Raw genomic sequence first — 24,930 nt, 5'->3', positions numbered from 1 at the left:
GTGTGGAGCATCAGTGTGATCAAACTGTAGGATATCAAATTATCCATTACGCAGGAAATTTTCAAAGGAGGAGTATGCCAATTCAGAGGACCTGAAGTAAGGATTGACCCATCAATTGTTTTGAACATCTCTTCCGTTTTATTTTGTGTGATGCCTTGGTATCCCCAATCTTTTAGCGAACGATAAGTCAAAAAAGTTCCTGGTGATTCCAGAGTCGATGAGAACTGAAACGTAAATAGGGTCAATGGTCTTCCTACAGTTTAACAGCTGGAAGGTTCAAGTGTGCCATGACCGCCTACAATGTGTTAGCAGAAAAAAGTGGAGTTTTTGGTTTCTTAATGCTCTGGTGTAAGTTCTTGTTTTTTTTGGGACATTCTCACACAAAATGCCGTAGCTTCCCACAATAGAAACATACAGTTGTGTGAAAAAGAAAGTACACCCTCTTTGAATTCTATGGTTTTACATATCATTACATAATAACAATCATCTGTTTCTTAGCAGGTCTACAAATTAGGTAAATACAACCTCATTTGAACAACAACACATATTACACCGTATCACTATTTATTTAACAAAAATAAAGCCAAAATGGAGAAGTCATGTGTGAAAAACTAAGTACACCCTTACTGCTTCCATAGAAATTAAGATGCCAAGTAGCAGACAGGTGGTGTTAATCAAATGCCCTTGATTAATTGATCATCAGCAAGTGTGACCACCTCTATAAAAGCCAGTGTTTTAGCAGTTTGCTGGTCTGGAGCATTCAGGTGTGTGTTAACACAATGTCAAGGAGGAAAGACATCAGCAATGATCTTAGAGAAGCAATTGTTGCTGCCCATCAATCTGGGAAGTGTTATAAGGCCATTTCTAAACAATTTAAAGTCCATCATTCTACAGTGAGAAAGATTATTCAAAAGTGGAAAACATTCAAGGCAGTTGCCAATCTTCCCAGGAGTCCCAGCAAATTCACCCCAAGGTCAGACCGTGCAATGCTCAGAGAAATTGCAAAAAACCCAAGAGTTACATCTCAGACTCTACAGGCCTCAGTTAGCATGTAAAATGTTAAAATTCATGACAGTACAATTAGAAAAAGACTGAACAAGTATGGTTTGTTTGGAAGGGTTGCCAGGAGAAAGCCTCTTCTCTCTAAAAAGAACATGGCAGCACGGCTTAGGTTTGCAAAGTTGCATCTGAACAAACCACAAGACTTCTGGAACAATGTCTTTGGACAGACAAGACCAAAGTGGAGATGTTTGGCCATAATGCACAGCGCCACGTTTGGCAGAAACCAAACACAGCATATCAGCACAAACACCTCATACCAACTGTCAAGCACGGTGGTGGAGGGGTGATGATTTGGGCTTGTTTTGCAGCCACAGGACCTGGGAACCATGTAGTTATTGAGTCGACCATGAACTCTTCTGTATACCAAAGTATTCTAGAGTCAAATGTGAAGCCATCTGTCCGACAGCTAAAGTTTGGCCGAAATTTGTTGATGCAACAGGACAATGATCCCAAGCACACCAGCAAATCTACAACAGAATGGCTGGAAAAAAAAGAATCAAGGTGTTGCAATGGCCCAGTCAAAGTCCAGACCTCAACCTGATTGAAATACTGTGGCAGGACCTTAAGAGAGCTGTGCATAAAAAAATGCCCACAAACCTCAATGAATTGAAGCAACGTTGTAAAGAAGAGTGGGCCAAAATTCCTCCACAACGATGTGAGAGACTGATAAAGTCATACAGAAGATGATTACTTCAAGTTTTTGCTGCTTAAGGTGGTTCTACAAGCTATTGAATCATAAGGTATACTTAGTTTTTCACATGGCTTCTCCATTTTGGCTTTATTTTTATTAAATAAATCATGACACAGTTTAATATGTCATGTGTTGCTGTTCATCTGAGGTTGTATTTACCTAATTTTTAGACCTGCTAAGGATTGTTATTATGTCCTGATATGTAAAACAATAGAATTCAAAGAGGGTATACTTTCTTTTCCCCACAACTGTAAATCTTACTTTCACCTTCTTTTCCTTTCCTCCTTTAGAAAGGGATCCCTGGGTTCTCCCTATTTTATGTGTTCGGGTGAAGGTTCCCTTATATGACCAACATTGTTTTCATGTCAGACTGAATTTAAGTGTTCATAAATAGTTCTGGAGTCCTTCCTCTGTCTTTCTCCCTTACGTTCTGTTAAATGTTGTTCCAATTGAAGAACCTAATCCACTCACCCTGAGTAGTTAGCGTGTCTCGAACAACTTGAGCCAAAATGTCTTTAATCTCATCTCTGAGAACTCTATAAAACAGGGAAGCCCTTTTATCTTCAGACCAAGTAAAATATCTTTCTTGCCCTGTCCGAAGCTCCAGAAGTTGGTTATCTGCTGATTGGACAATAACCCGTCTATCAAATATTCGCTGAAATTGTGATTTAAACTGATTTAGATTGTATAGCAGTTGGGCGTATAAATTCACTAACAGGATAGCTCATTTGGTCGCATCCCCTCCCAAATATGATATAATAAACGCTACCTTAGATTAAGGGTCAGGAAAACACATAGGCCAGCCTAAAAATGAAGTTGACATTGGTGAAAAACACCTTATACTTGTGGGATCACCACAATAATGTTCTGGCGATGCTAAAGGGATAGCATGGGGTAAGCAATGTGGAATGGGTAGTACGCCACCGACCGTTTGAGGACCACAAGGCCACCGCAGAATAAACCTGGGGAAAGTAGAAGCAGACTGTGGCACACTTCCAATGGACAAGGGCAACTCTGGAAGCTGACAAACCTCCCTGCATCTCTTGCAAGATTTTATAAAAATCTCTCTGCATGTTTTGCAAGATTGTCTCTAAATAAACCAGTAATATTCCTGTGGGATCCATGTACCTAGGAGAGACTGTTAACTTGATATTGTCAATCTATCAGGAGGTATGATGCCCTCAGAGGTAGAATGGAAACCCACAAAAGACTGGAGTCCAAAATATATTGATTTTTAATAACACAAAAATAACAAGACAGGGAAAACAAAAGTGAGCTAGCAAAATGTGCAGAGCTACATCAGAAACCTATGGTAGCTAAATAATAAATAGGTGACAATTAGTGCTTAGGGAAATAGCAGGACAAACCAAAGTAAGCTGCAAGGATCTGTGGTGCTAAATGCCACCGCAATAATACCAAGGGACAACATAATAAACAGAGGAACAACATAGTACAAAGGGAATACAAGACAAAAAACATGAAGGTATGTTACAATTAGATTGTAAGCTCTTCGGAGCAGGGACTCCTTTTCCTAAATGTCACTTTTATGTCTGAAGCACTTCTTCTCATCATGTGTTATTTGTAATATTTGTTATTTATATGATTGTCACGTATATTACGGCTGTGAAGCGCTATGTACATTAATGGCGCTATATAAATAAAGACATACAGTACACACATAAATACTTACAGTACATACAGTACATACATACATATACCTGAATGTCTGTAGAACTAGGAACCACAGTGAATAGTTACAAGGAAACAAAGAATAACCTGATTCCTGTCCTGGAATCAGAATTTTTGACAAGCAAAGACCTAACAGGATGGGTGGGGTTTTAAAGCCCAAGTACAATAGCAGCTGACCTCATTAATTATTTTGGTTCTTACCACTTCTAGGCCTGAACCTGACTCCTCTTTGCACCCCTACAGGTCTACGAAGAGTAGTGCAGGAGAGAATCATGACAGGGGATGATCTTTGAGAGAAAAATCATGTTAGAAGCCGAATATATAGGACATGAAACAACGTCATCACTTGATGACTATTTAGGGTATTTGGAGGGATAGCCCAGGTTTCCATCAAAGAGCTATGAACACAGTTAACATTTGTAAGTATAAATATTTAACATTGCCTCTCAAGATACAGATGTAGCAAGCATGAGTGTCTTTGGCTGCGGTCCCAGTCATCACTGTGACACGCGCGCCCGGCGGGGGGGGGGGTGGGTGGCGCGTGCTCAGCGCTAACCGCGATCTGCGGTCTTTTTAGGAGAGAGGGAGCTTGCTACGGGAGGGGGCGTGGTCTGGGATTTGCGGGGCGTGGCTATCACGTCACACAGCTGGTTCGCCCTCATTGGGTGAACCGCCGGCGGGGGCATGGCCACGCCTCCGTCGCAAGGTTTGAACTCAATTTCATTGAGTTGTAAAAAACCTTGCTGTAGGTCGCAGCTGCACCTTAAGCGGGAAGATGACAATTGGCCCAGCCCCATTGAGGGGCGGTGCTTACACGCACAGCGCACGCCGAGGTGTGCGCTGTAGCAGTGACTGGGACCGCAGCCTCAGGTACCACTGCCACGCAACTCCACCACAGCAGACAATGTTTCCAACACCGCAGACATTTGCTTGTCCGTCCGCGACGCTGGGCACATTAAGTCTTGCTACATCTGTATAAGGAAATAAAAATAACTGTTAAACACATGAACCTATATTTTACTTTTCTTCTGGGACAACAGATTTGGCTTTGATAGAAAGATGCAGGCGAAATGAAGTGGGCTGTCAAAATAGTACAGTGTAAATGCTTTTCTAAGCAGCAGAAAACATATTTAAGATTCCTTATAATCTATTTTGCTAACAGCGTTCAGAAAACATTCATTACTATCCCTATTCTCCACTTCAGCTCCACTTGCCAGACAAACACTGTCAAATGGAATTAAAGTCACCCACACATGGGTTTATTGAGTGACAGAGCAGACCTCTCTAGAGGAAGCTGGAGCACTGCAGGTTCTCACACTGCCAAAAAACATATACTAATTATTTCCACATTGGTTGACACTGCCAACAGACCCTTTCTAGTTCCACATGCAATTGTTGGATTGAATCTGAAACAGAAGCAGTGACACATTACAGGTTAAGATAGATTTTCACATTATTGTGGCATTGTTTCATGACTGCAGTTTGTAACTTTACATTCTAAACAACTGCTCAACATTGTAGGGATGAGTGGATATTACAAGATTCGACGTACATTCATTTAATTAAGCTCATCATTGGATACTTGTTTAGCTCTATTGCTTTTGTAGTTTTTTACTTGTTGTACTGTCATGGTAAGGATGCAGAGGTCAAAATACACAATCAGACTGGCTAAGCAATTTAGCCATCTCTTCAGTATTGCTTCAGTCAATAGTATATTAATTCCAGGCCCGGCTGTCATAGTCTTTACACACTAATTAAATTACTTTTTTTCTTTCTTTCTTTTTTTTTTTAAAGTTAAAGTCATTTTCTCCTAGGCCTATTTATTCTCAATGGCTTGATTTTAAAATCTTTAACATATCTCTTTATGATTTTGAAAAAGCAATAGAAGGGGAGTACTTGTTTACTCTTTTACAGTATATTAGATTCCTTTTTTATACACTGTTTTAATTACCACATAAATGTATCATTCTTCTTCAACACCTTTTTCTTTTCTGCTCCATGGAAAAAATTACAATAAAATCTTCTCGGCAGGAATTAAAATATTCCAAGCATACAAACATGAAATACTGTAACTGCTATTTTAAAGTACAGTTCCTACACAGAAAATGTTTCACCTTATCGAAAGCTTACCCAAAGGGGTCCAGAGGTAGAAATTATTTATCAAAATAAGCCTTAAATAATATCTTTAATAAGTAGAGATGGGTGTAACATTTTGGCACAAATGCAAATTTGATGAATTTTTGTACATTAATGAGTTTTGAGAAAGCCACAAAAACTGCAAACATTTTGAAAACGAATTGAGTTTTGATTAAACTAAATATGAAAAGCATTTAGAATAAAAACCAAAACATTCTTTTTTTTAGAACAAAGAGCCAAATCAAAATGCATGTGACAGTGCCCACCCATAATGACTTCCAATACCACAACACATTAAACAGAAGAGCCAAATCTCTACTTCACAAAAATATAAACAATCAGCTGAATACACGATGCCTCGTGGGCTTTATATTTCCATACTATATTTTATACTCCAGGGCCTAGAATGGCTTAACCATTGCATGCTAACAGATCACCTACAAGGTAGTCCAATCAATAGTCAGGTAGAGGACCTCTGGAAAGCCAGGCACCACGCTCCTGCACCTGAACAGTTTATATTTCACTTCTTTAAGTTTCCTCTAAATGATTCTATCCTCATCTTTCAGCTGTGACAAAACTTTTATTGCACACTGTAATTACTCATCGCAGTCCCACTTCTAAACTACCACATAGGGGCACATGCATCAATGCCGGAGTAAACTTCCATTCAAGTCCATAGGACTTAATGCTGGAATACAGTAGGTGCGAAGACCCATACTGGTACTTGATGCATGTGCTCCATGGTGTCATCTTGTAAAGTCAACCCTATCATACTCCTTCAGTTCACCTTAAGAGGGCCCTAATGATGTACCTGGTATGGCATGGACTTTGGCAAACTAGGTGCCCTTCTAACATACCAGGTCCACCATGGGCGCTTGCTAATTTTCTAGAGGTGGACAGCCCAATCGAATTCCGGCATTCGGGCACCAGTCACATTGTGATCGATCTTGCAAGCGGCAAAATACCAATAGCCTGAATATGCTATTCACCCTTGAGAAAATATTTGAATTACAATGATAAGTCTCTATAAATGGGGCCCTACACATTTTTGGAGATGTGTAAATAAATTCCTGAATTGTTTATAAAAAAAATAAAAATACTAACTGTGAATAAAAATGCAAATAAATAATTTATCAATGTACAAACGTTTTTGGTGAATTTAAATGAGTTGACACAATTGAATCCTTGACTGAAAAAGTCTACACTATGGTCGAGGATTGAAAAAAATAGAAGAATTTATACTTTTCTGTAGTTGCAGAGTTGCCACCACTCCGGGTTTGACACGAAGACTTCGGGTTCCAGCTACGTATCTCGGGGCTACGGGTTGAGATATTACATCTCTGGGTTACTGCAGGGCCAGGATGTTTGGATAGGGGCCTTGGCTCTTACCATCTCTGGCAGCGGCATCATCCGGGGGCATCTCCCCCTGCATGGTTACATCAAGATGGCTCTGCGATGTCAAATGGCATATTGTTGCCATGACAACGGAACATGACGCCGCATGGTACAGTGTGAAACCCAGTGATTCAGAATGGCGCTATAACACAGTGATAGTGATCTATAACCATAAATAATATAAGTGGTGAAACTGAAAAAACTCTCAACCTTCCAGGGAATATACACTGATTCCCTCACAGAGCGTAGAAATCAAAGGGGTGGGAGGAAGGGAGCAGAATCGTCAGGAACACCCAGAAAAAAACATAAACATAAAAAACATAGTGTAATATGTAGATGAATGTAAATCAGAAATCAGGATCAGCTTGGCTCTTGTGGCGTGCCTACTTACAAGAAGTAAGATCAAAACCAGCGTTTGTATGGTTAAAGGTGGAGATGTGATCTCTAATTCTTGAGTTTGTTGGCTGCAGCAATTATTGCTGAAGTGTACAAGGTGGTGTGTCTGCCGGGGCTTTATCCCTCACAGTTCATCAGCCGCATTCATACAGAGAGAAGAGGAGAACATAGTGTTTTACCAGGTAAACAACACAGACTTTATCGTTGTATCATAAAGATATGTACTCACAATAAAACATGTGAACGCAGTCACATAACGGTTTCTTTAGGGCAACAGCAGAACGGCTCGGCAGATGGAAAAAGTCCTCCACTTCACGATAGATTCCCCTTCTCGAGGGTGCCCCCTTGCTCCTGAGGAAGCTGCGGATGCAGTGAAACGCGTTGAGCCAGCTGGAAGGAAGCAGATCACTCTCACTGCCTGAGAACCTGCTCCTATCCTAGAGGCACTGCTGCGGTCCGGCGACCCCTCCAATTCCCTCGATTTTCCCTTCTCTACCGGAAGTCGTCACCTCCAGGCCAGGAAGTGACGTCAGACGCCATCCACCGGCACCGGACAAGGGGGCACCCTCGAGAAGGGGAATCTATCGTGAAGTGGAGGACTTTTTCCATCTGCCGAGCCGTTCTGCTGTTGCCCTAAAGAAACCGTTATGTGACTGCGTTCACATGTTTTATTGTGAGTACATATCTTTATGATACAACGATAAAGTCTGTGTTGTTTACCTGGTAAAACACTATGTTCTCCTCTTCTCTCTGTATGAATGCGGCTGATGAACTGTGAGGGATAAAGCCCCGGCAGACACACCACCTTGTACACTTCAGCAATAATTGCTGCAGCCAACGAACTCAAGAATTAGAGATCACATCTCCACCTTTAACCATACAAACGCTGGTTTTGATCTTACTTCTTGTAAGTAGGTACGCCACAAGAGCCAAGCTGATCCTGATTTCTGATTTACATTCATCTACATATTACACTATGTTTTTTATGTTTATGTTTTTTTCTGGGTGTTCCTGACGATTCTGCTCCCTTCCCCCCCCCCCCCCCCTTGGATTTCTACGCCGCATGGTACAGTGACATCCCATTATCAAGGCAACACGACGCCATTTGACATCACAGAGCCATCTTTACTGGACCATGCCGGGGGTATATATGTGTTTAAGTCTCCGGGTTATTATTCATGAGAAGGTGGCAACCCTGAGTATATGGTACACCAAGGCCCATAAGGATAAGGGTGCTAAACTTTAGTATGCCTCAGCTCCCATTCATATTAATTGGATGAAAGGAGTGCTAAAGTTTAGCGCCCTTTTTGTGGCTCTGGGTCCAAATTCTCTCAATCCTGAGTTATTTTATCAGGTGAACGCAACAGGTATTTTTAAAATTGAACACCACGGTCACATCAGTTTGAAGAATGCATCACATTCACAAAAGAAGAACATTTTTAATACTTACACATGTAAGGTCACATTTGTTCCAAAGGAAAAATAATAATATGGTGAATATTATCAATTGCAGAGACAACTTTATTCACCTCTGTGGTAATATAGACAAACATAAAATTGAATGTACCTTATTTATTTCATCAAATCTTCTTCCTGTTTGATTTTCTCAAATATAGAAACTGGTCAGACCTGAAAAAGATTAAACAATGCAATACAAATTAACTTTTGGGTCTTTCAATGGAAAGTCTTTTTCTGGAAGGGGAATTTTTCACATTATTTTACAGTAAGGCTTATTAAAAGACAAGAGCAGTTTTTCTGGGACTGTGACCAATAAGTAAATGGTAAAAACTGGAAACCTGTGTACACTAAAGTACTTAATAAATCTGGTCATTAATTGGGTAAATGAGTAAGTTAGAATACATACTGTATGAGCTGCAAAAGTTATATGTGAAAAGATTAACAAAGCACATAAGGAGATGTACTGTATATCAAGCATAATGTAACATAATGCCAGATACAATTTGTTACAATATAATATGTTAATACATAGGTAGTTTACATTTAACTTAAAAGGTATATTCCCAATGTCATGTCTTTTATTTGATTGTTGTTTTTTAAGTGAAACTTCTTTGCCTACAGGGTTTTCATGGGCAAAAATCCTTGCCTTGTAACAAAAAACCATAAGGCGAGTGATATCATGGAAGTAATGGGCACGCACGCGCCCGTCGCGCATGCACACAAGGACAGCAATCTAGGCTGCACGGTCCTTGCATGTGCACAAGAAGGGGGTGTGAGCCGTGGCGCGCATGCGCAGAAGCCAATTACCACCCCCACATATGCGCAATACTGCCGATCCTGTGCCCGAGCCCCCCGAAATTCCCTCTTCGACCGGAGATGCGATGGGGGCTGGCCGTGTCCCCGCACCTCCGCAGGGGGGAGGAGAGAGGGGGGCTGCTCTGGCAGGCACCGGCGCTACAGCAGCAGGATATGGAGACCACACACATACATACTATACACACACACTGACTGACACACACTGACTGAGACTCACACCCACCCACACACACTGACTGACACACACACACACATACACTGACTGACATACACACTGATTGACACAAACACTGACTGACATACACACACTGGCAAACACACACACTGACTGACTGACACACACATGCACACTGACTGACACACACACACAGACACTGACTGACACAAACACTGACTGACATACACACACTGGCAAACACACACACTGACTGACTGACACACACACACACACACACACACACACACACACACACACACACACACACACACACACACACACACACACACACACACACACACACACACACTGTCTGACACACACACTGACTGACACACACACTGACTGACACACACACACACACTGACTGACACACACACACACACAAGGAATTCACAGTTACAATAAATATAGAAGTGCAAATAGCTAAAACACGCGTTCTAGGTCAAACTTCTTTGCAATTTGGCACTGAAATTGTGTATTGATTTTTAATTAAAAACAACACCATCACAAATACAATTTCTATGACAAAATAGAAAGAAGTTTCACTTAAAATGTGCGTGCTCTGCACACACACACTTTTTTTAGGTTGCCCATTCCTTGCCATTGTGGCAATCCATGCCCATATTGTGGGCATGGTTTACCACAGTCACAATCAATGGATTTATTGGCAAACACTTGTTTTGTATTGTACTGTCATGTCAATGTCGGGTAGGCATAATACTGTACCCAACAGGGGCCAATTACCACCTTAACCCACATTATCTAACACCAACAAACAGGACACTGATATTTAACCACTTCATTACCTTAGCGGTTAGCCGCTAAGGTAAGGAAACTGTCATAAATTAATTTTTATAACATAGGATGGAATCAGGGGACCCCAGAGCTGATAATAATGCGAGGCAGCTCTGGAGACCCCCGGCTTCAATCCAAGGTAGTAAAAATATAGATTTTCCTTCAGAGTCACATAGCGGATCCCATCATGCCACCCTTCAGGTGGCAAGATCAGAATGTGTGAGTTGCCACTGCGATGTGCAGATCAAAGCTACCTGAATAGCCTGATATTACCACAAATGTGGGTTTGAGCATTTTTTGAGCTCCCGCTCGGTTTGTCTGAGCAGGAGTGCTACCGTTGGGGAAGAAGCAGTTCTTGAGCAAGTTTAGCATGCTGTTTGGCGAGCTTTCACATTAATATTGAAAGATTCCCACACTTTGTCTCTTTCATGAGTGGAGAGGTAATCCAGCCGCAGGTGCAGTTCAGGATGATAGACAACAACTAAGGTCCAGTGGTGTCGAAAATATGGACTTGGAAGCTATTTCAGCCCCTATAAAACTCAATGTATGCCAGAATGGGGGAGAGTGGCTCAGGGAGGTGTCAGGGGGGAATGTAGGAGAAGCAGGGAGGCAGGAGCCAGTATAGACCGTAACGGCAGTTGCAGAGGAGCCAGCGATGGCAGCAAAGTTGCCTAGGAGATTGAGGCCCCCGGTACAATGTAATTGCAGCCCAGAAGCAGGACTAGTGAAGCGAAGACAACCATCGGCGGCGACTAAGGACCAGTGAGGAAGAAGAGGATCGGCAAGAGGAGCCACAAGCGTGCAACGAGCTGGCTCGCAAGGTTCGCGGTATCTAGGAGGACAGCGAGACGAGGGGCAGAGTGACCGGGGTGGCAGGCCTTGAATGGACTAACCCATATGGAGGTGAGTGGAGCCCAAGGTACAATAGAGGAAGCTCCCTGATGTGTCTATCAGGGAGCAGTTGTGACATGGGAAGCAGAGGAGGTCATTTACATATGCCTGGTGCGCTTGTGCAGAGTGGCAGCCGAGTGATGTCATCTGCAGCTCGAGCAGGAAGACAAAGACAACAGAAGTCTGGAACAGCAAGTGAGCAGGCTAACAGGAGAGAAGAAGAACAGCTTGGACACAGGAATCCATTGGTAACAGCAAGTACACCTGACAGAAGGACTGAAAGGGATATTGGTGAGTATGAAATAACCTGGGTCTGGAGGGGGTTAAGTGGGGTCTGCTAATATGAAAAAACCTGCTAACACTGTAAGTTCATTAGGCTCAATTGTATCAGTATCAGAGACAGAGCATACTGTAAGGATGCATACTGTATATGTGTGTGGTTAGCCCATTAGGAAAGCATTTGTTAAAAGATATGAAGGATAGGATATGGAAAGGAGAGTTTGTGGATTTATTGATGTCGATACCTCTGTATAAGGAGACTTTAGAAAGAATTTGATAGAAGAGCAGAGGTTAAGTCTGATCCGGTTAAAGAAAAAAGCAGTTATCACAGACGTTTTGAAATTGGTTGTAAGACATTTCAATTTTGAAAAAAGACTCCAGAAAAGTGCTCTGCAATGTTTTGCTACATTGATATGATTGGGGTGCCCAAAAAGTGTATGGTGGCATCGCCTGGTGAAAATATGACCATTTTTGCCAGAGATTAGTGGTAATGCCTAATTTAAACGGGGACATTAAGGACGTGGACTTCTGCCTGTCATTGACGATGCCTCAGAGGCTGTCTCCTTTTTCAGTTGTTGCCTGCACCTCAAGACAAGGGGTTCGGCAAAGGGAAAAGTAGGGTTTGCTCGCTTTTTAACAAGAGCCATTGTGGATGGTATGGTGCATGCAAATGTAGACACAAATGTTCACACTGTGGTGGGTTACACTCAGCGACCAGATGTTTCAAGAAGAGTAAGCCATTATTTAGGCTAGGATTTAGGGATTCTTAAGGAAATGGGGATGACACCAGTGAACGTCAGTGAGATGGGGCTATGGTTAGACATGTGCCCCAAGAGAGTGGAAGCAAAAATCATTAGGAAAGGAATTGAGGAATGTTTTTGGATTCCATTTGAAGAAAGGCAGATCCCGTGTTTTGCGCATAATTTAAGGTCATTTTATAAATATGAAAAATGTGTTGAGATTAAATTGCTTGCAGAAGTTGCGTTTGGAGGAATAGCTGGTTCTTTTGAGGAAATTCCAATTTGTAATATGAGTATTTCACCTTTGGGTTTTGTACCAAAGAAAGATGCAGGAAAGTATAGGTTAATCCAGAACCTATCATATCCTAGAGGCGAGTCAGTCAATTATGGGATTGATAGCGAACAGTGCAAGGTTAAATATGCATTTTTTGACAGGGCTTTAGAATTGGTAAGAGAAGCTGGAAAAGGAGCTATGTTAGCCAAGACAGATATTAACACAGCTTTTCTTTTGTTCCAAGTGCACCCAGAATGTTTCTATATGTTAAGATGTCAGTTTAGAGAACACATTTTTGTTGATAAGTAGCACAACATAGGAAAAAAATCCCCTGCTTCCAATACCAAAAATGGAGTAGCAATATAATTAAGAAGTCCAGAACCATAAGCAATGTAAGAACAGTCCATCCAAAATGCACAATTGTGTGTGTACACTGGCGACACACTTTATCGCAGTGCGGCCAGATCCGCAAGCCGGGAGATTTCCCGGCTTGCTAGTGGCCGCCCCTCGGCGTGCCGCGCGTCATAGACGCGCGGTCACGCGTCATCGGGAGCCTGCGCCCCCTGCACGCGTGTCCAAGGGCTCCCCGAGGGAGCCCTGGTGTCCCGCGATCGCGGGACAGCGGCAGGGGGTTCCGGGGGACCCGGCGGACCCGGCAGCGGTAGGGAGAGCGCCCCGATCGGAGGGCACTCTTCCGCTGCTTCGGCGCGCGCCCGTCACACTCGGGCGCGCGCCAGGCTACTGCTGCGGCACAGAACGGGCAAATGCTCGAATAAACTGTGCCGCAGCAGTATAGTAATATCCAGTACAGCAATAAAGCCACAGGGAAACAAGCCGACATATGGGTTGTGCTATATCATATTGTTACTTTTAAGTTTTTAGCTAATTTATTGAATGGGTAGTTCAACAGGAAGCAGGAAATGTCGTCTGTGTAACATTACCTAAACGATTTCTTATTTTTTGGACCAGACGGCAGCCTGCAGTTATCAGCATCTATACCTCACCTGAGTTAACTAAACTGTGATTTGTAAGTCAAACAAAACTCTCCATGCAATCTCTGGTCAATGATTCATCGTGGCAAAGAGGTAGGGTTGCCAGGTGGCTTCTCTAAAAATACAGGACACAATGGTGAAAGCTGCAATACACTCGAGAGACACACAGGCACACACCCTCTCACCTCTCTATGCTGTTTTCTCTTCTCATTGGCCAACCCCCAGGCTCCTGACGCCTCCTCCTGATTGTCTGCTGCTGGGTAATGCAACCAATCATGATGGAGGAATCTGCCCAGCCCCCTAGCAACAGCTCTGCTCTCTCCCTGCTCAGGGAAATCCCATGGCCCTTCAAGCCGGTCAGGTCATTATGTCCAGAGAGGTAATAATGGACACCTGGCAACCCTACAGAGGAGAAGAAAAGCCATTCTAGGCCCAGATCCTCAAATGCAAAGTATATTTTAATTACTCCTATTAGAGTATACAAAAAGAAGAAGAAAACATCACTCCATATACCATAGTATAATCAATCAGGGATTATATGATGTCATGCATTTTCTACAGTATTTAGGGTACCTTTTCAGACTGCTTAATGGCAACAGATAGTAGCTACAGTAGGTTTAAGAACTGCAGACATGTCCAGTTTGTATGTCTCAGTTTATCACAAAGGTATAATATTTTATATAGCTATGTACTATAATAAAACCTTGCATTTTGGATTTCTCTTTAAGGCTTTCACTCTGAACTACAGCCGCGGCCCATTTTATTCTCCACCATCTCCGAAAATTTTCAGGGATTTTTTTCCGAATGCCATGCACTTCACGCGTTCATGCCGCATTCATGTTGCATTCATGCCGGCGTCACCCGCGGTTGATGTGTTTATTGATCTGTTTATTGATAATGGATCGGATTTAATTGGTTGCATTTCTTCGCGTATCCGCCAGGTGGCAGATATTCATGAATTGTAATGCGCAGTACTGTGTCGACTTGCAGGTGTATAAAAAATACCACAGTGGTCCTTTGTGAATTAGCCTTGGGACTGAAGAAGTTACAATAATGTATCAATTGAGGCATTTTCATATTAAAAAATACAAGCACAGTGTTTGGTCTTGTTTTATTGTCCTGAGAGTCTTTACATGAGTGCACAACTGCAGTCCGTGTTCCAAAAACCCGACAGAACGTACGCTTATTTAATATGGGCAGCGATTAATGCAACAGATGATAAGATGGCAACAGTTGGTCAAATTTATCAGTATTTTATCGAAAACTATGACTTTTACAAATTTTCACCAGATGCTCATGTGTGGAAGCGTGCAATAAGGAAAAAGTTATGTATCGATCCGTGTTTTTTTCGTATTGATCCCGCACACGGTCTTAAAGGAGGGTATTGGTGTGTAGCACCAGATTTTTCCCGTATCTTTGATCATGGAGACTTCAAAAGGTGAAATGTCATATTAAAACCAACTAAGAAACGTCAGTCGCAGGCAAGCAATGCGCCAGCGCCAGCACCGGCTTCCAATAACGGTCCGACCGTCAGTGAAAACCTGGTGACCGGCAACCCTTGCTGTCTGTCCCCGCCCAGATACCTGCAGCCTGAGCCGGATTTCGCGTACAGATTCCAGCAAGCTTGCATGTACAAAAGCGATTTCCAGCCTCATCAGCTGACTACAGGTGTAGTAGTCCCGCTGTCACCTGTCAACTACGTGTATAATCAAGAATATGGGACTGGCAGTGTCTCGGCGCCAGCTGATTGGCAAAGTCTATGGTGAGTAATGTTGCCGTATTTTATTCTGTTTTTGAAATATCAATATCAATGCATAGTCAAGTGATTCTCCTGTAAGCAATATCATTGGCTGAGCAGCTTCTACAGTAGATACTGAACAATTGGTCGAAAGCTAGGCGCAAGCGCATTGGAACCTTCTTGAAATGCATACTGTATGCGTGTCATTACATCGACAGTAGGCGCATGCGCATGTGAACAGGAGACGCCCCCCGAGAAAATTATTGGTGGGACTGACTGTGGGAAATTCTTTAGGGGACTGACTGACCATTACAGTAAAACTTGTACTTTTGTTTTTCCTCAGAAACGAAAACTTTGTCATCTCATGCGGAAAACGGCAAATGGAGGGATTTTTTTACAGTATAAAAGGAGACAATGGAACAATTTAAAACAATTAATGCCATTAATGGCGTCTCTCACGATTTTATTTACAGGATCTGTAATTGAAAAATAGCGCCGCAATTCCTCCACAATAGTCCTTCTTAAATTTTCAGGAAGCGCCCTTTTCTCGCGATTTCCTTCGTAGTTTACATTTTTGGCCCACCCGCAGTACACCAAGTAGGACACGTGGTGCTTAAAATTAACATGGCATACTTCTGGGGTAAACCAGCACTCATCATCCTATACTTCTCCCTGATTGGATTGGGCAGCTCGCGCAGGATGATGTCGGGCACCGTATCGAGGCAAGCATATGTGGGTTGGATTCTGGGAGCGGGTGTTCTTCTGGGAGCGGGTGTTCTTCTGGGAGCAGGTGTGCTTGTGGCGGCGGGCGAGGGTAGGTTGTCTGGGAGGATGCTTTCCTCCTGTCTTGGTCGCCATGTTGTCTCCTGGCGTCGTCTTGACGGGGTTGTCATGTCATCAACGGCATACATGTACACATATTCTTCTGGTGGAGGGGGTGCACTTGGTGATGGAAGGCGGTCGAAGGTCCTATTCATCCCATCCATGCCACCCTCCTGCTCCGGCGTCGGAGATACAGGGGCATGAACTCCGAGTTATGTATCCCCGCTATGTCAGTCTCTTTCTTCCCCATCCGTTGATCCATCTTCTCCATCCGTTGATCCATCTTCTCCATCCGTTGATCCATATTTAGCATGGTCTCTAAAAGAAGATCTATTTTTACCAGCATAGTAGAGTTCCCGGGGATATCGACACTTAACCCATTCAGCATGCGGTCTAACGAGCTAGATCTTGTGCATGGGGTGCTGTGGACATCTGGGTGGATGGGTGCTACGGAGGATGAGATGGGGGTTCCCTGGAGAGAAGCGGCAGCGTCGTCGAAGAAGGATGGAGGAAGTGACCTGTGGATTTCCGGGAGAGAAGCGGCAGCGTCGTCTAAGCGTAATGGAGAAAGTGACCCGTGGATTTCCGGGAGACCAGCGGCAGCATCGTCGAAGAGTAGTGGAGAAGCTGGGCAGTGGATTTCAGGGAGAGCAGCGGCAGAGTCGTCGAAGCATAATCGAGGAAGTGGCCTGCGGGTTCGATGGGTTGGCTGCCATTTGTTTTGCTTTGAGTGTACATCACCGAATTTCTTCTTGACATAATAAGGCTTATTAAAAACCTTAGCCTTTGGGGTCGTCAGAAGGTTTTCTTTATTAGCCTTAGCCTTTCGCTTTGGCCTTGGCTTGGAAATGGCTCCCGCCTTTCGCTTTTTCTGCATGACAGGCACGGCAGAGGTGAGTAGGTTCCTGCGTCCGTAGAATCTGGGTTGATCCATGGAAGCAGATGGCACAATGCAGTATTTGGACAAGGGAAAGGTCAGATACAGATCATCGAGTGGTGGGCTATGCAAAGTGTATAACCTTTTATGCATGGCGACGAGGTACAGGTGTTAAAAGTGGGCGTACTCTAATGTGAGTCATTAACGTATAAATAAATACACCATCCATTTTGTGGATTCACTGCACATTGAATACACATCGACTAAACATCGAATATACATTCTTGTGCTTGTATTTCTTTCTACTCGCAGCAATGCCTGTTAAAAAGATTTCAAAAGATTTCAAAGGATCTCAGCATGAGAATTAAGGAGATGTACACGAGCGGACAACGAATTGCAGATATCCAATGCTGGTTAGCTGCTTCTGGCCTCGTTGTGCCATCAACCACCGTGTGCTATCATGCACACGGAAAAACCAAACAACGCACGAGGACACCAACGGTAACTAATGCGTAAGTATATTTATATTACTATATAATACAGTATATATATCTATTATTGTTTATATTGCTGCATATTAATATAACTATATAGTATAGATCTATCTAATATTATAGTTATTTCTGTATATTTCTATAACTATATAATACAGTATATCTTTCTATTATTGTTTATATTGATGCATATTAATATAACGATATAGTATAGATCTATCTAATATTTTAGTTATTTCTGTATATTTATACAACTATTTAATACAGTATATCTATCTATTATTGTTTATATTGCTGCATATTAATATCACTATAGTATAGATCTATCTAATATTATAATTATTTCTGTATATTTATATAACTATATAATACAGTTTATCTATCTATTATTGTTTATATTGCTGCATATTAATATAATTATATAGTATAGATCTATCTAATATTATAGTTATTTCTGTATATTTATATTACTATATTATACAGTATATCTATCTATTATCGTTTACTGTAAATGATGTGCTGTCCTTTTGCCCCTACTGCACTGTAACTTACCGGATTGTTGTTTTTCTGTACACTGTAGGGAGACAACTCTTCTGGTCGACAAGATAAGTGAAGAGAATGATGAGAAGAGTGCATTAAGGGTCAAATATACTCTGCTGCAAAATCACAATCTCACTGTATCCGAGACCAGCATAAAGAAGATGAAGCGCAGAATTGGATGGAAATATGGACGTGTGAGGTTAGTACTGGACAGTACAGGAGGTTAAAGTGTTGTTTAAGAAACTGTACTGTACTGTACTTATAAAATTATTCCTTGTCATTACAGAGCGTACCCTATGATAAGGGACGTTAACAAGATCAAGAGAGTGGTCCAGGCCCAGGCATGGATCGACAGTGGAGAAACTTTCCAGGATTGCATCTTCACTGACGAGTCTATTGTATCGCTGGAGAGATTTGCCACCTTTGCATTCCACAAAAAAACGCATATCTATAAAGATGCGTCCAAAACACCCAGTGAAGATGCATGTGTGGGGTGCCATCTCTAGGCGTGGACCAGGATGCATTGTCATCTTTGAAGGTAAAATAAGTCACACGCTTTTGCCTTATGCACTGTACTGTTCTAGTGTGCAGTTTTTTGAGCACTTTTCTTTTCTTGTTATAGGAATCATGAATAAAGCTTTCTTCCAAGAGCAAATTGTGCCTGAGATTGTGGAATACATCACACGTGAGTTCCCAGATGGTCACTGTTTCTACCAGGACAACGATCCTAAGCACACCGCGTCAACAGCGCATATTTTTGAGCGCGGTATCAACTGGGTGAAGATGCGGAGTAAGTGCGGTAACCGTGTCTCATTTTTTCCCACTGTTTTTACTCTGTATCTCTTTAACTAATTGTCCTTTTTTTCCCCCTCCAATGACAGATCGCCAGACTTCAATCCTATCAAAATGGTCTGGCATCAGCTGAAGGATCATATCTGAAAAAGTCGTGAAACCCTCCAAAAAGGATGAGTTGGCGCAAGGCATAATGAGTTTTTGGAACGATGTACTCACCGTGGAACGATGCAATAAATATATTGACCATATAGCGACTGTGTTGCCCATTGTGATTGAGCGTAATGGGCAAGCATCAGGAAGGTAGTATGGTATAGTACTGTACTGTAGTATGGTAAGTACAGTATGATACAGGTAAGTATGGCACAGATTTTTTCTTTCCTGAGAGAGCAGCACTAGCCATCTGGTTACAAAGTATTTAACAGTAATTACAGTATACAGTAGTTCCAGTATAGATTAGTTTGACAGTACTATCTGCATACTGTAGTCCAATATGGAGTAGCTATAAAGTACACAAAGCCATAATACAGTATGCACAAAACTGCACTAATTTTTTTCTTTTCTTGTCTTTTCAGAGAAAAAGGATGGACAGGGGGAGGGGGGGTATCATGTCTAAATTTTGTGAACTATGTGTACAGTTTAGTGTATCTAAACTGCAGTCATGATTTACACAAAACCTCCCCTCTCTCAATGAACTACACAGAATGAGGAAGAAGATAAAGACGGAAAATTTGTATTACTGTTTTTATTATTATCAATGTGCATTATTCATGATTATCCACCAGCCCTCAATTTTCAACCCCCCCCCCTCTCTCAATGATTATTTGTATTTTTCTTTCCTGATAAAATAAAATACATATTTAATTACATTAAGATTTTATTTCTTTGAACTTTAAAGTCACTATGAATGTGTGTGGGGGGGATTCTTCAAGAAGACATACAGTTTTAATAATTGGTTAATTTTTTAATAATTGGTTACATAATCAGATTAACATAAGGGAAAGCCAACAATAGGAAAATTAACGAATGGTCCGAGAGAGGTTGAAAAGCACAAAGACAAGCTTGTGAAAATTAATGGTTTTGGAGAGGTGTCGATAATCCTTGAGCGAGCCTTGTGTGTGTCTGTGGGGGGGTGGAGGGGGGGGGGGTAAAGCTGCATGAAGGATTAGCTGTACAGTAGTTCAAAGACATGACATATTTTCAACAGGCAGGCAGGTCATCATAATAATTTGATCCCCACACCCCCAAATACAAAAAAATCACATAAATCAATCATGTGCAGTCAAACGCACAGTGTCGCAGTCAAAAGTCACAGCACAGATTGAATATCGTAATATCAAGATGGTTTAGGCAGGCAAAGGAAAAATAAAAATAAAAAATGACGAGAATTTTTTTTTTTTGGTCACTCACTCTTGAACTTTGCAAGCAGTGGTGAAGTTATAGACGGACGCATGCGCAGTAATCATCAGCTAGCTCCCTTCCCAAAGAGGATAACACGCAGACACAGAGAGATGATGCTCAGCTCGGGACGATTAAAAGCACAAAGACAAGCTTTTGAAAATGAATGGTTTTGGAGAGCTGTCGATAATCCTTGAGCGAGCCTTGTGTGTGTCTGCGGGGGGTGGGGGGGTAAAGCTGCATGAAAGATTAGCTGTACTGTAGTTCAAAGACATGACATATTTTCAACAGGCAGGCAGGTCATCATAATAATTTGATCCCCACACCCCCAAATAAATAAAAATCACACAAATCAATCATGTGCAGTCAAACACACAGTGTCGCAAAAAAAAAAGCCACAGCACATATTGAATATCGTAATATCAAGATGGTTTAGGCAGGCATGTGGAGGAAATAAAAATAAAAAATGACGAGAATTTTTTTTTTTGGTCACTCACTCTTGAACTTCGCAAGCAGTGGTGAAGTTATAGACGGACGCATGCGCGTAATCATCAGCTAGCTCCCTTCCCAAAGAGGATTACACGCAGGCGCAGAGATAATAATTTGATCCCCACACCCCATCTGCACTGCTACCTTACACACGCAGGAATGTGATGACAGGAATGTGATTGAAACCAGAAAGACACCCATTCAAAGGAATGGTGTGGGAGAGGTGTACTTTAGATAAGATAAGAAGTTGAAATACTGCAGTGCAGTAAATTAGCCTGTGTGTGTGCGGGGGTGAGCGAGGGGATATACAGTACGCCGAAATGTGATACTGTTACAGTACACGCCTATGCGTTTCAACAATGTTCAAATGAGACATACAGCACTGTACATGCATGTATAAATATGCAAATTTACAATTACTGTGCGCGCACACACAGACTGTACCGAAGTAGGTTGAACTGCTACAGTATTATACTTTGAAGACAACAGCTCGCGAACCCCCCCTGAGTTTTTAGACGGTATTGCAGTATTGCAGACAGCGCTAAGAATATGCTAATATTACGAGCGCTAAAATACCGGAACATATTCCAGAAAAAACAAATATACTGCATCTGCCCACGGTTATCAGAGTTGCGCCGCTACAGCCGCATTAGGATAAAGGCTGTACAGTACTGTTGAGTGAAATATTACTAGAAAATCACATTTGAAATATACAGGTTAGAAATGCCTAGATGCCTAAAATGAAAAAGAAAAATAACTCAGAAATACCTTGGCAATTTATGAATGTGCTATATTTATTAATATATAAGCAATTCCATCACGTCAATTATAGCAATTCAATTCACTTTGCACAGGCGACAATCTTTGTATTTAGCCTACATTAATAGACAAAATACTTATTAATTTAGTCCAAAATAGATTTTTATTATAATAATTGCTCATACACATAACCGATTCCTACAGCTACATGTCAATTTAACGTAATTTTTGTGAATAAGCACCACTCTAACCATTAAAGAGCAATGCTTTTATTGTGTATATAAATCTGAGCTTAATAAACCTTTAAAGAGATGATTGCTAAATAACATCCTTGTGCATTCATGCTCAACTGCCTCCAATTATATTGTTTATAATTATGCCATTGTGCCATACAATGTGTGTCCAACAGTCTTTCAGTGTTTTATTACTTCACAGCACTATAATCCACATGTAAATCACCTTTTCCGTTTTAGAGCCAAGCACTTCAGTTCTGCCAAATCATCCACTCAAAGAACAGATATTCCATATAATAGTACAAGATGTTTTTTAAACATTGTGCTACACTTTCCAACTGATAGCGGTAATCCAAATGGCCATTATTTCCCTATTTTTTTTTTTTTTACATTGGATTGAAGCAGGGGGTCTCCGGAGCTGAACCCCAATTAATTTAAGCTCCGGGGACCCCCTGCTTCCCAAGATACTTACCTCCTCAATAGGGGGTGCCAATAGCCAGTCAGGGTCGCTAGCTGTTTCATGTAATGGCTGATTTTCAAAGCTCCTGTGTCCTGCAGGCCAATAGGAAGCCATGACATCATTAGCTTCGGCTTCCTATTGGCCGATATGATGTGGGATCTTTAAACTTTGCTGAGATACCGGCACCCCCTTGGGAGGTAAATATCTCAGGAGTCAATGGTTCCCTGAGGTGAAATGAATGGGATCAGCTCTGGAAACTCCCCGTTTCAAACGTGTGTAAAAAACAAACAAACAAAAAAAGGCAGCTTGGATTGTTCATTTAATGATTCACTTTTTTTATAAACTTTGCAAATAAATTAACATATTGTAACAAAAACAATTATATGTTGAAGACTAAGGAAGAATATTTATTCATGCAATGCATTCATGTAAATTAAACTAATCTACACAATTTTTTTTTAAAGAAAAATGCATAACTCAATACGATAGGTAGACAAAGATTTGTACAGTAGCTATAAGCCACAGGCACAGTAAACATATAACTGCAGTGTGCTGCCTTTTGTCCTAGACCCGGTGGAGTAAGGGGACCAGTTGACCCTGCACAATACTCTCCCACCTTCGCTAAACAATTCGCCAGGTCCCAGGTTGGAGTGTTATTTAATTACCAATAGGGGCTACACTCTCATTTCTTTAGGTACTCTTCATTTCACAATTTGTAGAGCAAGAAAGCCCTGGACGTGTAAGGGAAGGGTCGGCAAGACATAAAGCCAAGGTGTCACTCCTCTAAGGTGCCGTGATGTCAGAACAGGGGGAGTGGTTAAGTAAGGGGTACTTACGGCAAGTGGGATGGATCCTAGCTTCATCTTTATTCTAGGACCTACTGGAGTGAAGCCCCACCCACCCTGCTTTTAGGCACGAGGAATGTCGACGTTAGAAAGAAAGATCTGGATTCTGCTTTGTTTTGTTGCAGCTTATGGTATGTGTTGGTGGGAGTAATGTTACTCTGGGAGGGGGACTCAGTCAGAATAGGCTACTGGAGGGAGGCCACAGACCTCTGAAGTATAAAAGGCGGTACCATTCCATACTGTTGCGGCCGGAATGGTGGTGACCTTCCAGGTGTAATTTGTGGGAGGCGGTCCCATTTCTGACTAGGTTTGGTTGGTGTGGTAGTGACCGTGTGATGGGGGCTCTGTGCATTCAGACTATGAATGGCTAGATGAGTACGTGCTGAGGGTATCCCTCGAGCTCTGGCAGATGTGAGCAGAGCAATTTGGCTGGTCTGTAGTTGGGGACAAATATTATGGCTGTTCATTTCTCCCAAGAAGTTGTATGCTGTGTTTATTGGGAATGGGAGAGGGGTCCAGCTCAAGACATGGGTTAGTCATGTACAGACACAAAAAATTTGCACAAATTCCAAAACTCCAGCAAAATGTTTGTCGTTTTTTTTGGACGCAAAAGGAAAGGGGAGTGGAACCACCCACTTGTGATGCTAACCAGGAGCAGACAATTGCCTTATTCATGATATATAAACATCTTCATTGCATGAGACAGTTCATGAGACCCAGGAATCCAAATAGTCCAACAATAAACACACTCCCATATGCTTGCCACTAGCCTGTATAGGTAAATCTTGTGTGGTAGTCTGGGCAATGTGAAGGATCACATAAATGAAGTAAATAAATTACTCACTGCTGACCTTGGGGATATCCTGGTCCTGTCCAGCGTGCTCCTACCAAAAGATGAATGGAGAAACTGCAGGAAAAGTGGCGGTGCATCTGCTGCTGCTGAAGATGGATTTGAAACCACACACTGCAAACTGCAAAAGCTAGGTGCAAAAATTTATTTGGGGCATGATAAAAACAGCCAAAAGGACACTCTAACGCGTTTCACGTGGTATCCCACGCTTTATCAAAGAGAGGTGGGATACCACGTGAAACGCGTTAGAGTGTCCTTTTGGCTGTTTTTATCATGCCCCAAATACATTTTTGCACCTAGCTTTTGCAGTTTGCAGTTTGTGGTTTCAAATCCATCTTCAGCAGCAACAGATGCATCGCCACTTTTCCTGCAGTTTTTTTTTGGACAGCAAAAAATGTTTTCTTGTCATTTTTGCACCCCATTTGGCACTCTACATGTCAGCATCTTTAATCACATGCAAATTAATGCAAATAAACAAAATGGATGTGTTTTATGCAAATTGGGTGGTCACTGCAAACTTATTCAGTTTACTCATTCACAATCAGGATGGTAAATCAAGTTTGAAGAACAATTAGCTAGAAAAAAATGGAAGGCTTCTCCAACTACTGTACTGTATGATGCTGCTACATCATCCCCTTTATTAGCAGTGGAACTGGAAACTTGGACCAGGTTTATTAGAAAAAAAGGAATCCCATTTTTCTGATAAATCTGGTGAATTATTTCCCACCACTTTTACAACATCAGTTGATTTTATAAAAAGTACAGTAAATGTAAAAATGTGTAGTCGAATCTAGTAATA

The 24,930-nt window shown here is 41.8% G+C and overlaps 1 protein-coding gene across 1 annotated transcript in view; it reads right to left on the bottom strand.

Annotated features, from left to right (window-relative positions):
- LOC142487165 (poly(rC)-binding protein 3-like) overlaps window positions 1–24,930 on the bottom strand; it is an 895,499-nt gene that overhangs the window by 598,534 nt on the left and 272,035 nt on the right. Inside the window, exon 2 of the mRNA XM_075585956.1 lies at window positions 8,937–8,998. The gene's annotated coding sequence lies outside the window, so the exon portion shown is untranslated. The remainder of the gene's footprint in view (window positions 1–8,936; window positions 8,999–24,930) is intronic.

Source organism: Ascaphus truei, chromosome 2, assembly GCF_040206685.1.
Source record: "Ascaphus truei isolate aAscTru1 chromosome 2, aAscTru1.hap1, whole genome shotgun sequence".
Lineage (NCBI taxonomy): Eukaryota > Metazoa > Chordata > Amphibia > Anura > Ascaphidae > Ascaphus > Ascaphus truei.
Note: the sequence above shows the minus strand (reverse complement) of the source record. Positions and strands in the feature narration are given on the sequence as shown.